Genomic DNA, 13,933 nt, shown 5'->3' with positions numbered 1-13,933 from the left:
TGGGGTATAGTTCCATCAGGCCCTGGGGACCTGTCTACCTTAATGTTTCTCAAGAACCACAATACCTCCTCCTTTTTGATCTCAACATGACTCAAACTATCTACACATCCTTTCCCAGACTCATCGTCCACCAAGTCCTTCTCTTTGGTAAATACTGACGCAAAGTACTCATTTAATACCTCACCCATTTCCTCTGGCTCCACGCAAAGATTCCCTCCCCTGTCCTTGAGTGGGCCAACCCTCTCCCTGGCTACCCTTTTGCTCTTTATATATGTATAAAAAGCCTTGGGATTTTCCTTAATCCTGCTGGCCAATGATTTTTCATGACCCCTTTTAGCCCTCCTTACTCCTTGCTTAAGTTTCTTTCTACTTTCCTTGTATTCCACCCTTGCTTTGTGAGTTCCCAGCCTTGACAAATGCTTCCTTTTTCTCTTTCACTAGGCTCACAATATCTCTCGTTACCCAAGGTTCCAAAAAATTGTCATACTTACCCTTCATCCTTACAGGAATGTGCCAGTCCTGAATCCCTATCAACTTACACTTGAAAGCCTCCCACATGCCAGATGTTGATTTGCCCTCAAACATCTGCCCCCAATCTACATTCTTCAGTTCCTGCCTAATATTGTTGTAATTAGCCTTCCCCCAATTTAGCACCTTGAGGACTACACTTATCTTTATTCATCAGTACCTTCATGCTTACTGAATTATGGTCACTGTTCCCGAACTGCTCCCCTACTGAAACATTGACCACCTGGCCGGGCTCATTCCCCAATACCAGGTCCAGTATGGCCCCTTCCCTAGTTGGACTATCTACATACTGTTTCAGGAAGCCCTCCTGGATGCTCCTTACAAAACTCTGCCCCATCCACTAAGTGAGTCCCAGTCAATATAGGGAAGTTAAAATCTCCCACCACAACAACCCTGTTACTTTTACACCTTGTCAAAATCTGCCTACATATCTGTTCCTTTATCTCCCGCTGGCAGTTGGGTGGCCTGTAGTAAACCCCCAACATTGTGACTACATCTTTCCTATTCCTGAGCTCTACCCATATTGCCTCGCTGTATGAGCCCTCCGAGATGTCCTCCCGAAGTACAGCTTTGATATTCTCCTTAACCAGTAGTGCAACACCCCCACCCCTTTTACATCCCCCTCTATCCCGCCTGAAACATCTGTATCCTGGAATGTTAAGCTGCCAATCCTGTCCTTCCCTTAACCAAGTCTCTGTAATGGCAACAACATCGTAGTTTCTAGTACTAATCCAAGCTCTAATTTCATCTGCCTTACCTGTTACACTTCTCGTATTGAAACAAATGCACTTCAGTCCACCAGACCCTCTTTGATTAGCAACCCCACCCTGCCTGCTGTTTCGCTCAGTCTGACTGGCCCTACTCTCTGGTTCTCCTTCAGCTAATTCACCTTTGCTTTGGCTCCCACCCCCCTGCCAAACTAGTTTAAATCCTCCTGTGTGACACTAGCAAACCTCCTGGCCAGAATATTTATGCCCTTCCAGTTTAGATGCAACCCACCCTTCTTGTACAGGTCCCATCTGCCCCGGAAGAGACCCCAGTGGTCCAGATATCTGAAATCCTCCCTCCTACACCAGCTGTTTAGCCATGTGTTGAGCTGTACTATCTTCTTATTCCTAGCCTCACTAGCACATGGCACAGGGAGTAATCCTGAGGTTACAACCCTAGAGGTCCTGATTTTTAACTTTCTACCCAACTCCCTAAACTGCTGCTGCAGGACCTCATCACTCTTCCTACCTACGTCGTTAGTACTGATATGTACCACAACCTCGGGCTGTTCACCCTCTCCCTTCAGAATGCTTTCTGTCCGTTCAGAGACATCCTGGACCCTGGCATCAGGGAGGCAACATACCATCCTGGAGTCTCTTTCACGTCCACAGAAGCGCCTATCTGCACCCCTAACTATAGAGTCCCCTATAACTATTGCTCTAGTCCTCTTTGTCCCTCCCTGCTTAACAGAGCCAGCCGTGGTGCCACTGCTTTGGCTGCTGCTGTTGTTATCGTCTGATAGCCCATCTCCCCCAACAGTATCCAAAATGATGTACTTGTTAGAGAGGGGGACGACCACAGGGAATTCCTGCACTGACTGCCTGCCCCTTCTGGCGGTCACCCATCTATCTGCCTGCAGAAAATTATGGATAAACTCAGAAGGTTTGGCAGCAACTGTGGAAAGAGAAATACAGTTGATGTTTCAAGTCCGTTATGACCCTTCTATAGAACTCCATATGCTGCCAGACCTGCTGAATTATTCCAGTATTTTCTGTCACAGAAATGTAGTGGTGAGAGACTTAACAGCAGCAGGATTGGAAAACGAATGGGTAATTGACAGGAAGAGATGGAGAAGGGTGAACAACCAGCATTGTGACAATCTGAAGTAAGATGGAAGGAGCCGAAAGAAGAAGGGAGTCAAGGATTATGGGGGACAGACAGGAAAGTGGAATAATGACCACATCAGCCATGATCTTACTGAACAGCAGAGCAGGCTAGAAGGGCTTAATGGCTGCTCCTTTTTTAAAAATTTAACATTTTTTATTCTATCCTTAAAGTTAAAGCCAATGCTCAGAGTGGAGGGGCAGACCCGAATACATTCCTTGCTTGCTCCCAAAACCCAATTCATGGTCTCCACAAAAGAGACAAACAAGATCCAAGCTGATGAGGCGTTGCACCCGACCTTGGGCTTGATCGGATGTTGAATGTTAGCCAAAAGGCCGCAGAGCTCCTCTTTCTTGCGATCTGGCACAGTGGTTAGCACTGTTGCCTCAGTGCCAGGGACCCAGATTAGATTCCCAACTTGGGTCACTGTCTGTGTGGAGTCTGCACGCTCTCCCAGTGTCTGCGTGGGTTTCTTCCAGATGCTCCGATTTCCTTCCACAATCTGTAACACATGCCGGTTAGGTGCATTGTCCATGCTGAATTCTCCCTCAGTGTTACCCAAACAGGCGCATGAGTGTGGTGATTAGGGCATTTTCACAGTAACTTAATTGCAGTGTTAATGTAAGCCTCCTTGTGACACTAATAAATAAACTTTAAACCTTAAAACTTGAATGCAGGTTCTGCGCTGCAGCCTTGCGTTGTTGTCATTTATTTCCCCCAAAAAAAAATCCGATGTGAAGAGAGCATTTGCTTGGTTTCACCCTGTTGGAAGCTGCTGGTGCTGCAAAGGATCTCACTCAGCTGCATCTCCACATTCAATCTCCACACACCATTATTCACTTGGAACAATCCTGCCATGACAGAAAGAACTGATTCCTTTCATTTAAGATATTTTTTAACACAATTTATGTTTCAATCAATTGCCATAGTCGTCATTCCCTCCCCCACCCCCCACCCCCACCCCACCCCCACAAATCAGATGGTTTTAAAGCTTCCTGATCCCGGTCCCCCCCATGCCGACACTATAGTTAAAAAAGCCCACCAACACCTCTACTTTCTCAGAAGACTAAGGAAATTTGGTATGTCTGCTCCGATTCTCACCAAGTTTTACAGATGCACCATAGAAAGCATCCTTTCTGGTTGTATCACAGCTTGGTATAGCTCCTGCTCTGCACAAGACTGCAAGAAACTACAAAAGGTCATGAACGTAGCCTAGTCCATCACGCAAACCAACCTCCCATCCAATGACTCTGTCTACATTTCTCACTACCTCAGCAAAGCAGCCAGCATAATTAAGGACCCAACACACTCCAGATATTCTCTCTGCCACCTTTTTCCGTCGGGAAAAAGATATAAAAGTCAGAGGTCAGGTACCAATCGACTCAAGAACTGCTTCTTCCCTGCTGCCGTCAGACCTTTGAATGGACCTACCTCGCGTTAAGTTGATCGTTCCCTCCACCCCTAGCTATGACTATAACACTGCATTCTGCACTCTCCCCTTCCCTTCTCTATGAAGCACTCGCCTGAAGGAGCAGCGCTCAGAAAGCTCGTGCCACCAAATAAACCTGTTGGACTTTAACCTGGTGTTGTAGTGTGAGACTTCTTACCGAACCAGTCCAACGCCCGTCATCTCCACATCATCTTCTCTGTGCAAGGTATGCTTCGTCTGCATAGCACGCAAGAAACAATACTTTTCACTGTCCACCACCAGTATGTAACGGTAATAAATCAAGTCAGTCAGGACTCCAGGCGCACGGCTTAAAACCTGCCACCAACACACCTGCCCATCCAACCGCCAGCCGCACGCGCCCCTCTTTAAGACCCGCCCCCCTTTTGCCGACCCCACAATTCCCGTCAATCAAACAGCAGGGACTCAGAGAGACTCAAGCTCCTATTGGAGCGGCTATATGTCAATCACCGGGAGCGTCATAATATTCCCTCCCTCCCCCCCCCCCCCCCGGGAGAATGTCCTTCACCTCGCCCCGCCCCCCCCCAATCCCACAGCTCATCGACGACGGTTATTTTACCCGCCCTCCCTCTCTAACTCCCTAAGGTGCAACAACCACCCTCACATCCCCTGTCTGTAGTGTTGCTCCAGGACAGGGATGAATTTATAGGTTTAGCGTTTATTTCTTTTAAATTAGGAACAATTAATATGAGGGGCTCCTCTGATGTAGAAACAAAAATTCATGTGTGAAGCGGCGGCAGTGAAATCCTTCGCACCTTTTCCCCCTCGCTTCAATGGAATAATGAAGAATAAAAGCGAGGAAAATGTCGCCGGGGCGGCCAAAAGACCGCCGTGTGACTGACTTGGGTACTATTATGAAGAGACAACGGGAGCAGAAACAGCAGGTAAAGGGGAGGGGAGGGGGGAGGAAGATGTACAATGAAATGGTGGGTGGTTCCCCCCCCCCCCCCCAGTTGACCCTTTTAAGCCTCTTTTCAGACAGGCGAGAACGAATTTATCACGCAATTCAATTGCCTATTCGTTTTCATCCGATCCCAATAAAAGCAAGCAGGCTTGTCCCCGAAACACGATTGGAAAAAAAAACATGTGGCTAATCGTGCGTTTTAATTCAAGATAAATCTTATCATTCGTCCACAATTAGGAGAAAAATTGCTGAGTGGAACATCCCCGCGGTTTCCAATGCAAAGGAGAGGATTTATTTTTGGTCCCAAGGTTTGTTGCTTTTTAAAAAAATTTGCATCCGACAGCACCCCCGGCTCAATGCGCTTTTCTTTATTTCTTCCCGTTTTGTCCTCTGATTGCTACAGAAAATGAATGATTAGAGTTGTCGGTTCACTTCTTGTATCGCCGCCCGTCACACACAGGCTGGCTGGACATGGCTTCGCAGCAATGTTGTTCAAAATTTGCTTTGGGAAAAGCCCGAAGGCTTTTAATTCAACCCTAGTATTTGGTGTGTTACCAGGCAGTGGGACTGGACTGTGTGTGTGTTTATGCTTACGAATGTATAATCTCGTCTGCAAAGTAGCAAGAAATATCGATAGCAAATCGTGGCATAGCAAACGAACCTTTCGATTGACATTCTTAATTGACTTGTCCTTGAAGAACTGAAACGCCAACCCTTGAGTGCCTACTGAACTGATCTTTTTAAAATACATTATTGTTGCATTTTTTTTGCGTTTCCAAGTCAAGATAGTATCGAAGCAAAATCAGCACAAATGCTTCACGTTTTAATTTGACATATTGTTGGTAAGATTGCAATGGAAGTATTTTATCACTGACAATGATAAATTGATGTGGGTGCTGTTTCACCCAGTGCTTTGTAATTCTTGTTGAAGACCTGCCTTTCCCCTCTTACAGCTGGCATTGTGTGTGGGTTTGGTGAAATTTCAATATGAAATACAAACATTAGATAGAGACCTGTAGGTTGAAAACTTGTGAAATCTATGCATACTGGTGTTGATCAAGGACAGAGGATGTAGCACTAAATTGCAGATGATCAGCTCACCTGACTCTGCCAAAGGAAGCAAAGCAATCTCTTGTGGTTGTTGTTGCATTATAGAGCTACCAACAAAGTTAAACCTGTCTCCATTTTATGGTGATCTGTAGAATCCCTAGAGTGTCGAAGGCTATTCAGCCTGAGTCTGCATCGATCCTCTGAAAATAATTTAGTCTCATAGTATATGTCAAAGAACAGTACAGCACAGGAACAGGCCCTTCAGCCCACCAAATCTGTGCTGACACAGATGCCTCTCTAATCTAATATTTTCTTGCCTCCATTTGGTCCATCATCCCTCTATTCCCTCCCTGTTCATGTATCTATCCAGATGCCTCATGAACGTTGATCTGCTTGAATCTGCTTCCACCACCACCTCCGGCAACATGTCCCAGGCATTCACCACCCTCTGTGTGAAACACTTGCCCCTTGTATCTCTTTTAAGCTTTCCCCTCTCACTTTCAACCTGTGCCCCCAAGTGATTGACCCTCCTTTGACCCTGGGGAAAAAGACACTGACTGTCCACTCTATCCCAGCCTGCCATAATCTTGTAAACCTCTATCAAGTCCCCTCTCATTCTCCGATGCTCCAATAAAAACAATCCAAATTTGTTCAACCTTTGTTCATAGACAATATCCTCCAGGCAACATCCTGGCAAATCTCTTCTGCACCCTTTCCAATGCATCAACATCCTTCCAGTAGTGTGGCGACCAGAATTGTACACAATACTCCAAATGCAGCCTAACCAAAACCTTGTATAGCTGCAACATGATTTTCCAATTCCCATACTCAACGCCCCTACCGATGAAGGCCAACATGCTATATGCCTCTTGACCACCTTGTCCACCTTAGTTGGCACCTTCGGGGAACTGTGGATCTGCACGCTTAGATCCCTCTGTATGCTCATCTTTCTGAGGGCTCTACCATTTACCGTATACTTTTCTTCTGCAGTAGACCTTCCAAATTGCATCACCTCATTTGTCCGGGTTAAATTCCATCTTTCGGCCCAGGTCTCCAGCCGATTTATATCCTGCTGTATCCTCTGACAATCCTCCTTACTGTCCCCAACTCCCCCAATTTTTGTATCATCTGTAAATTTAATCAGATCAAATTTATTATGCCCAAGGCAATTTTGTATCCATCTTACCAGCTCACCTTGGATCCCATATGACTTTACTTTCTGTATCAGTCTGCCATGAGGAACCTTACTGAAGGCTTTACTAAAGTCCATGTGTACAACATCCACTGCCCTGGGCAATTTTTCTTATCACTTCCTCAAAGAACTCATCAAGCTCGTGAGACGCGACCTACCCTTGTCAAAACCATGTTGCCTATCGCTAATAAGCCTATTCTCTTCCAGATGTGAGTATGCCCTGTTCCTAAGAATTTTCTCTAATAATTTCCACACCACTGATGTAAGGCTCACAAGCCTGTAATTTCCTGGATTGTCTGTTCTGCCCTTCTTACACAGAGGAACAATGTCAGTTGCTGTCCAATCCTCTGGTACCTCACCCGTGGCTAAAGAGGATATAAAGATTTTGGCCGCAATTTCTCCTCTCGCTTCTCTCAGTATTCTGGGATAGACCCTATCTGGCCCTGGGGACTTGTTCACCTTAATGTTTTTCAAAGCCTCCAATACCTCCACCTTTTTTATCTCAACATGTCCTAGAATGTCAACATCAACCTTTCTGCACTCACAATCCACCACATCCTTTTCCTTTGTGAATACTGATGCAAAGCACTTGTTAGGACCTTGTCCATCTCATCTGGCTCCACACACACATTCTCTCCACTTGAGTGGACCTACCCTTTCCTTAGCTACCCTCTTCCTCCTTTATGGATTCTTTAATCCTTCCTGCCAAGGACATTTTATGGCCCCTTTTTGCCCTCCTAAGTCCCTGTTTATGCTCTTCCCTGCTATCTTTGTATTCCTCCGTTTTCAATTTCCTGAAATGTATGTATGCTTCCTTTTTCACTAAGCTCACAATCTCTCGTCATCCAAGGTTCCTGAATCTTGTCATCTTTAGCCTTCATTTTTACAGGGACATACTTGTCCTCAGTTGTTAACAACTGACTTTTAAAAGACTCCCACGTTTAAGATGTGGATTTACCCTCAAACAGCTGCCCCCAGTCTACCTTCCCTAGCTCCTGCCCAATACTGTTGTAGTTAGCTTTCCCCCAGTTTAGTACTTTCACTCTGGGACTATCCTTTTCTACAAATATCTTGAAACTTATAGAATTGTGATCACTGTTACCAAAATGGTCCCCCACTGAGATATCAATCAAAGAACAAAAGAACAAAGAACAGTACAGCACAGGAAACAGGCCCTTCGGCCCTCCAAGCCTGTGCCGCTCCTTGGTCCAACTAGACCAATCGTTTGTATCCCTCCATTCCCAGGCTGCTCATGTGACTATCCAGGTAAGTCTTAAACGATGTCAGCGTGCCTGCCTCCACCACCCTACTTGGCAGCGCATTCCAGGCCCCCACCACCCTCTGTGTAAAAAACGTCCCTCTGATGTCTGAGTTATACTTCGCCCCTCTCAGCTTGAGCCCGTGACCCCTCGTGATCGTCACCTCCGACCTGGGAAAAAGCTTCCCACTGTTCACCCTATCTATACCCTTCATAATCTTGTATACCTCTATTAGATCTCCCCTCATTCTCCGTCTTTCCAAGGAGAACAACCCCAGTCTACCCAATCTCTCCTCATAGCTAAGACCCTCCATACCAGGCAACATCCTGGTAAACCTTCTCTGCACTCTCTCCAATGCCTCCACGTCCTTCTGGTAGTGCGGCGACCAGAACTGGACGCAGTACTCCAAATGTGGCCTAACCAGCGTTCTATACAGCTGCATCATCAGACTCCAGCTTTTATACTCTATACCCCGTCCTATAAAGGCAAGCATACCATATGCCTTCTTCACCACCTTCTCCACCTGTGTTGCCACCTTCAAGGATTTGTGGACTTGCACACCTAGGTCCCTCTGTGTTTCTATACTCCTGATGACTCTGCCATTTATTGTATAACTCCTCCCTACATTATTTCTTCCAAAATGCATCACTTCGCATTTATCCGGATTAAACTCCATCTGCCACCTCTCCGCCCAATTTTCCAGCCTATCTATATCCTGCTGTATTGCCTGACAATGCTCTTCGCTATCCGCAATTCCAGCCATCTTTGTGTCATCCGCAAACTTGCTGATTACACCAGTTACACCTTCTTCCAAATCATTTATATGTATCACAAATAGCAGAGGTCCCAGTACAGAGCCCTGCGGAACACCACTGGTCACAGACCTCCAGCCGGAAAAAGACCCTTCGACCACTACCCTCTGTCTCCTATGGCCAAGCCAGTTCTCCACCCATCTAGCCACTTCTCCTTGTATCCCATGAGCCTTAACCTTCTTAACCAACCTGCCATGTGGGACTTTGTCAAATGCCTTACTGAAATCCATATAGACGACATCCACGGCCCTTCCTTCATCGACCGTTTTTGTCACTTCCTCAAAAAACTCCACCAAATTTGTAAGGCACGACCTCCCTCTTACAAAACCATCTGACTGGGCTCATTTCCCAGAACCAGGTCTAAGATAACCCCTTTCTGAGTTGGACTATCTACATATTGCCTCAAGAAGCACTCTTGGACACACTGAACAAACCCTGCCCCGTCTAAGCCACTGGCACTAAAGGAATCCCGGTCTATGTTGGGGAAGTTAATAGCGCCCATCACACCAACCCTGTTGCTTTTACATCTTCCCATAATCTGCTGACATATCAGTTCTTCCACTTCACTCTGGCTGTGATGTTCACAGCATCGTTCACTTGATGTAGCACTCTTTTTTTTTCATATTGGGTGTTACAATCAGGTGAGGAGGGATAGATTGGATTTTCCTTCCTGTTTCGATAGAGCAGAGACTCTGAATTTTAAAATGGATGCTGTACCACCAATTCCGTATGTACTTGACGGCATAAGTTTGTAAGAATTAAGCCAGACAGGTATCCTTGAATGAAACCAAGCATGCTGAATACCTTCTTCACCACTCTGTTCACCTGTGACTCCACTTTCAAGGAGCTATGAACCTGTACCCCGAGATCTCTTTGTTCTGTAGCTCTCCCCAACACCCTACCATTAACTGAGTAAGTCCTGCCCTGGTTCAATCTACCAAAATGCATCAACTCGCATTTATCTACATTAAACTCCATCTGCCATTCGTCAGCCCACTGGCCCAATTGATCAAGATCTCGTTGCAATCGGAGATAACCTTCTTCACTGTCCACTATGCTATCAATCTTGGTGTCATCTATAAACTTACTAACCATGCCTCCTATATTCTGTGGTGGAAAAATAGGATTCAGAGACAGTCAGTCATGGATAGGAACAACGTTTATTTTACTCTGCAGAGGTCGCGTTCCTCCAGCCACTTGAGGGAGTGGGGGGGGGGGAAGGCGCGCCCGAGTGCAGCAAATGACAGTCTTTATACCTATTCTACTAGCTTGCTACACAGACACACAGGCAGTAATGAGCTAATGCAATATCAGTACTTTTTCATTCCGTATTAGGAAGTTGTTTTTCTTCCTTTGCTGTATTTCCCTTATCTTCCTCATTCAGCCAGTTTTAATCAGTCAACCGCTCCCTTGTGCGGCTGCTCAACCTTAAGTTTTAATCATTTTAGTTCCTTCTTCTTGAACTAGCCCAAGCTTGGCCATCCTGACCTGTGGTCTGTTTTGTTCTTTATGTTAAAATTTTCCATTACAATTCTCATCCAAATTATTAATATAAATGACAAATAACAGTGGAACCAGCACTGATCCCTGAGGCACACTGCTGGTCACAGGCCTCCAGTTTGAAAAACAACCCTCCACAACCACACTCTGGCTTCTGTCATCAAGCCAATTTTGTATCCATTTAGCTACCTTGTCCTGGATCCCGTGAGATTTAACCTTTTGCAACAACCTACCATGCAGTACCTTTTCAAAGGCCTTGCTAAAGTCCATGTAAACAACATCAATTGCACTGCCCTCATCTACCTTCTTGGTTAGCCCTTCAAAAAATTCAGTCAAATTTGTGAGACATGATTTTCCACTCACAAAGCCATGCTGACTGTTCCTAATCAGTCCTTGAGTCTCTAAATGCCTGTAGATCCTGTGTCTCAAAATACCTTCCAACAACTTACCCACCACAGATGTGAGGCTCACTGGCTTGTTGTTCCCAGGCTTTTCCCTGCAGCCCTTTTTAAACAAAGGCAAAACATTTGCCACCCTCCAATCTTCAGGCACCTCACCTGTGACTATTGATGATTCAAATATCTCTGCTAGGGGACCCGCAATTTCCTCCCTAGCTTCCCACAATGTCCTGGGATACAATTCATCAGGTTCCGGGGATTTATCGACCTTGATGTGCTTTAAGACTTCCAGCACCTCCTTCTCTGTAATATGTACACTCCTCAAGACATCACTATTTATTTCCCCAAGTTCCCTAACATTCATTCTTTTCTCAACAGTAAATACTGATGAGAAATATTCATTTAGGATCTCACCCATTTCTTGTGGATTCGTGCACACGTGACCTTGTTGATCCTGAAGAGGCCCTACTCTCTCCCTTGTTACTCTTTTGAGCCATTATGTATTTGTAGAAGCTCTTTGGATCCTCCTTTGTCTTATCTGCCAAAACAATCTCATATCCCCTTTTTGTCCTCCTGGTTTCTCTCTTAACTCTACTCCTACACCCCCTATACTCTTCAAGAGATTCACTTGATCCCAGCTGCCTGTGCATGTCATGTGCCTCCTTCTTCTTGACCAGGGCCTCAATATCCCGAGTCATCCAGGGTTCCCTACTTCTACCAGCCTTGCCCTTCACTCTAAGAGGAATGTGCTTACCCTGAACCCTGGCTAACACACTTTTGAAAGCCTCCCACTTACCAGATGTCCCTTTGCCTTCTCAGAGACTCCCCCAATTAACTTTTGAAAGTTCCTGCCTGATGCCATCAAAATTGGCCTTGCCCCAATTTAGAATTTTAACTTTTGGGCCAGACCTATCATTTTCTATCTTAAAACTAATAGAATTATGGTCACGAGTCCCAAAATGATCCCTCACTAACACTTCTGCCAGCTGCCCTTCCTTATTTCCCAAGAGGAGGTCAAGTTTTGGCCCCTCTCTAGTCGGGCCATCCACATACTGAATGAGAAATTCCTCCTGAATACACTTAAAAAATTTCTCTCCATCCAACCCTCTAATACTAAGGCTGTCCCAGTCAATGTTGGGAAAGTTAAAATCCCCTACTATTACCACCCTATTTTTCTTGGAGCTAACTGGAATCTCCTTGCATATTTGCTCCTCAATTTCCCGCTGACTATTTGGGGGCCTGTAGTACAGCTAGATCAAAGTGATTTCCCCCTTCTTATTTCTGAGTTCTATCCATATAGACTCAGTGGCCGAACCCTCGGATATATCCCCTCTCAGTACTGCCGTGATGTTTTCCCTAATCAAAAGTGCAACTCCCCCTCCTCTCTTACCTCCTGTTCTATCTTTCCTATAGCATCTATACCCTGGAACATTGAGCTGCCAGTCCTGTCCCTCCCTTAGCCATGTTTCAGTAATTGCTATAATATCCCAGTCCCACGTACCCATCCATGCCCTGAGTTCATCTGCCTTGCCTGTCAGGCCTCTTGCATTGAAATAAATGCAGTTTAATCTGGACTTCCCTTGCTCTCTACTCTGCTTTTGCCTGATCTGTCTGGTACTAGGATTACTGACACTGCCTTTACTAATTAATGTGCTCTCTTTAACTCCTGTGCTGTCCTCAACCTTCTCTTCTGCCCCCTCACTGCTTTGGGCCCCCCCACCCCCCGCCAAACTAGTTTAAACCCTCCCGAGTGGCTCTAGAAAATCTCCCCACCAGGATATTAGCCCCCCTCCAGTTCAGCTGTAACCCATCCCTCTTGAACAGGTCATCCCCTCCCCAGAAGAGATCCCAATGATCCAAAAATCTAAATCCCTGCCCCCTGCACCAGCTCTCAAGCCACGCATTCATCTGCCTAATCTTCCTATTCCTACTCTCACTAGCATGTGACACCGATAGTAGTCCAGAAATTACTACCTTCGACGTCCTGCACTTTAGCCTTCTGCCTAACTCTCCATATTCACACTTCAGGACCTCATCCCTTTTCCTACCTATGTCGTTGGTACCAATATGTACAACGACCTCTGGCTGCTCACCCTCCCCCTTAAGAATGCCCTGCAACCGCTCAGAGACGTCCTTAATCCTGGCACCAGGGAGGCAATACACCATTCTGGAGTCTCGATCGCAGCCACAGAAACGCCTGTCTATGCCTCTAACTAGCAAGTCCCGTATTACTACTGCTCACTTGCTCTTTGCCTGACCCTGCTCTGCAGCAGAACCAGGTGTGCCACAGCCTGGCTGCTGCTGGTATTTTCCCCTGACAGGCTATCCCGCTCAACAGTATCCAAAATGGTATACCTGTTTGAAAGGGGAATAGCTGCAGGAGACTCCTGCACTACCTGCCTGCCACTCTTGGCAGTCGCCCATCTACTTGTCTGAACTTGTGGTATGACAACCTTCCTGTAACTGGTGTCTATCACACTCTCTGCCTCCTGTATGCTCAGCAAGAAGTTTAACAACACCAGGTTAAAGTCCAACAGGTTTATTTGGTACAGGCCCTGTTGGACTTTAACCTGGTGTTGTTAAACTTCTTACTGTGTTTACCCCAGTCCAACGTCGGCATCTCCACATCCTGTATGCTCCGCAGTGCATCCACCTGCCACTCCAACCGAACAATGCGGTCTGTGAGGAGCTGCAACTGGACATACTCCCTGCAGATAAAGTTGTCAGGGAGACTAGATTGCTCCCTAATTTCCCACATCTGGCAGGAGGAGCATACCATTACCCTAGCTGTCATATTGCCCGTATACAGGTAAAAGGATAAAAGAATCTCAACTAACATTTCCCTTGCTTGTGGCCCTCCCGGCGTCTTTTTTGGTTAGAGAAGGAGGTAGGGAGGGAAACTCTGAAGTAGTGTTTGGGGTTTAGCTGTCCCTGTACAATAGCTAGTCAA

At 46.0% G+C, this 13,933-nt stretch overlaps 1 protein-coding gene across 3 annotated transcripts in view; it reads left to right on the top strand.

The window, feature by feature from the left end:
* The window catches only part of st3gal5 (ST3 beta-galactoside alpha-2,3-sialyltransferase 5), a 219,366-nt gene that overhangs the window by 97,044 nt on the left and 108,389 nt on the right, over positions 1-13,933 (top strand). The window contains exon 1 of one of the 3 annotated variants that reach the window (XM_078223724.1): positions 4,356-4,752. The exons of 1 other annotated variant lie outside the window; for it this stretch is intronic. The gene's annotated coding sequence lies outside the window, so the exon portion shown is untranslated. Of the gene's footprint in view, positions 1-4,355; positions 4,753-5,048; positions 5,081-13,933 lie in introns of those variants that run through there. One more of the 3 variants, XM_078223733.1, reaches the window with a different exon arrangement.

Source organism: Mustelus asterias, chromosome 1 (assembly GCF_964213995.1).
Source record: "Mustelus asterias chromosome 1, sMusAst1.hap1.1, whole genome shotgun sequence".
In the NCBI taxonomy this organism is placed as follows: domain Eukaryota; kingdom Metazoa; phylum Chordata; class Chondrichthyes; order Carcharhiniformes; family Triakidae; genus Mustelus; species Mustelus asterias.
Note: the sequence above shows the minus strand (reverse complement) of the source record. Positions and strands in the feature narration are given on the sequence as shown.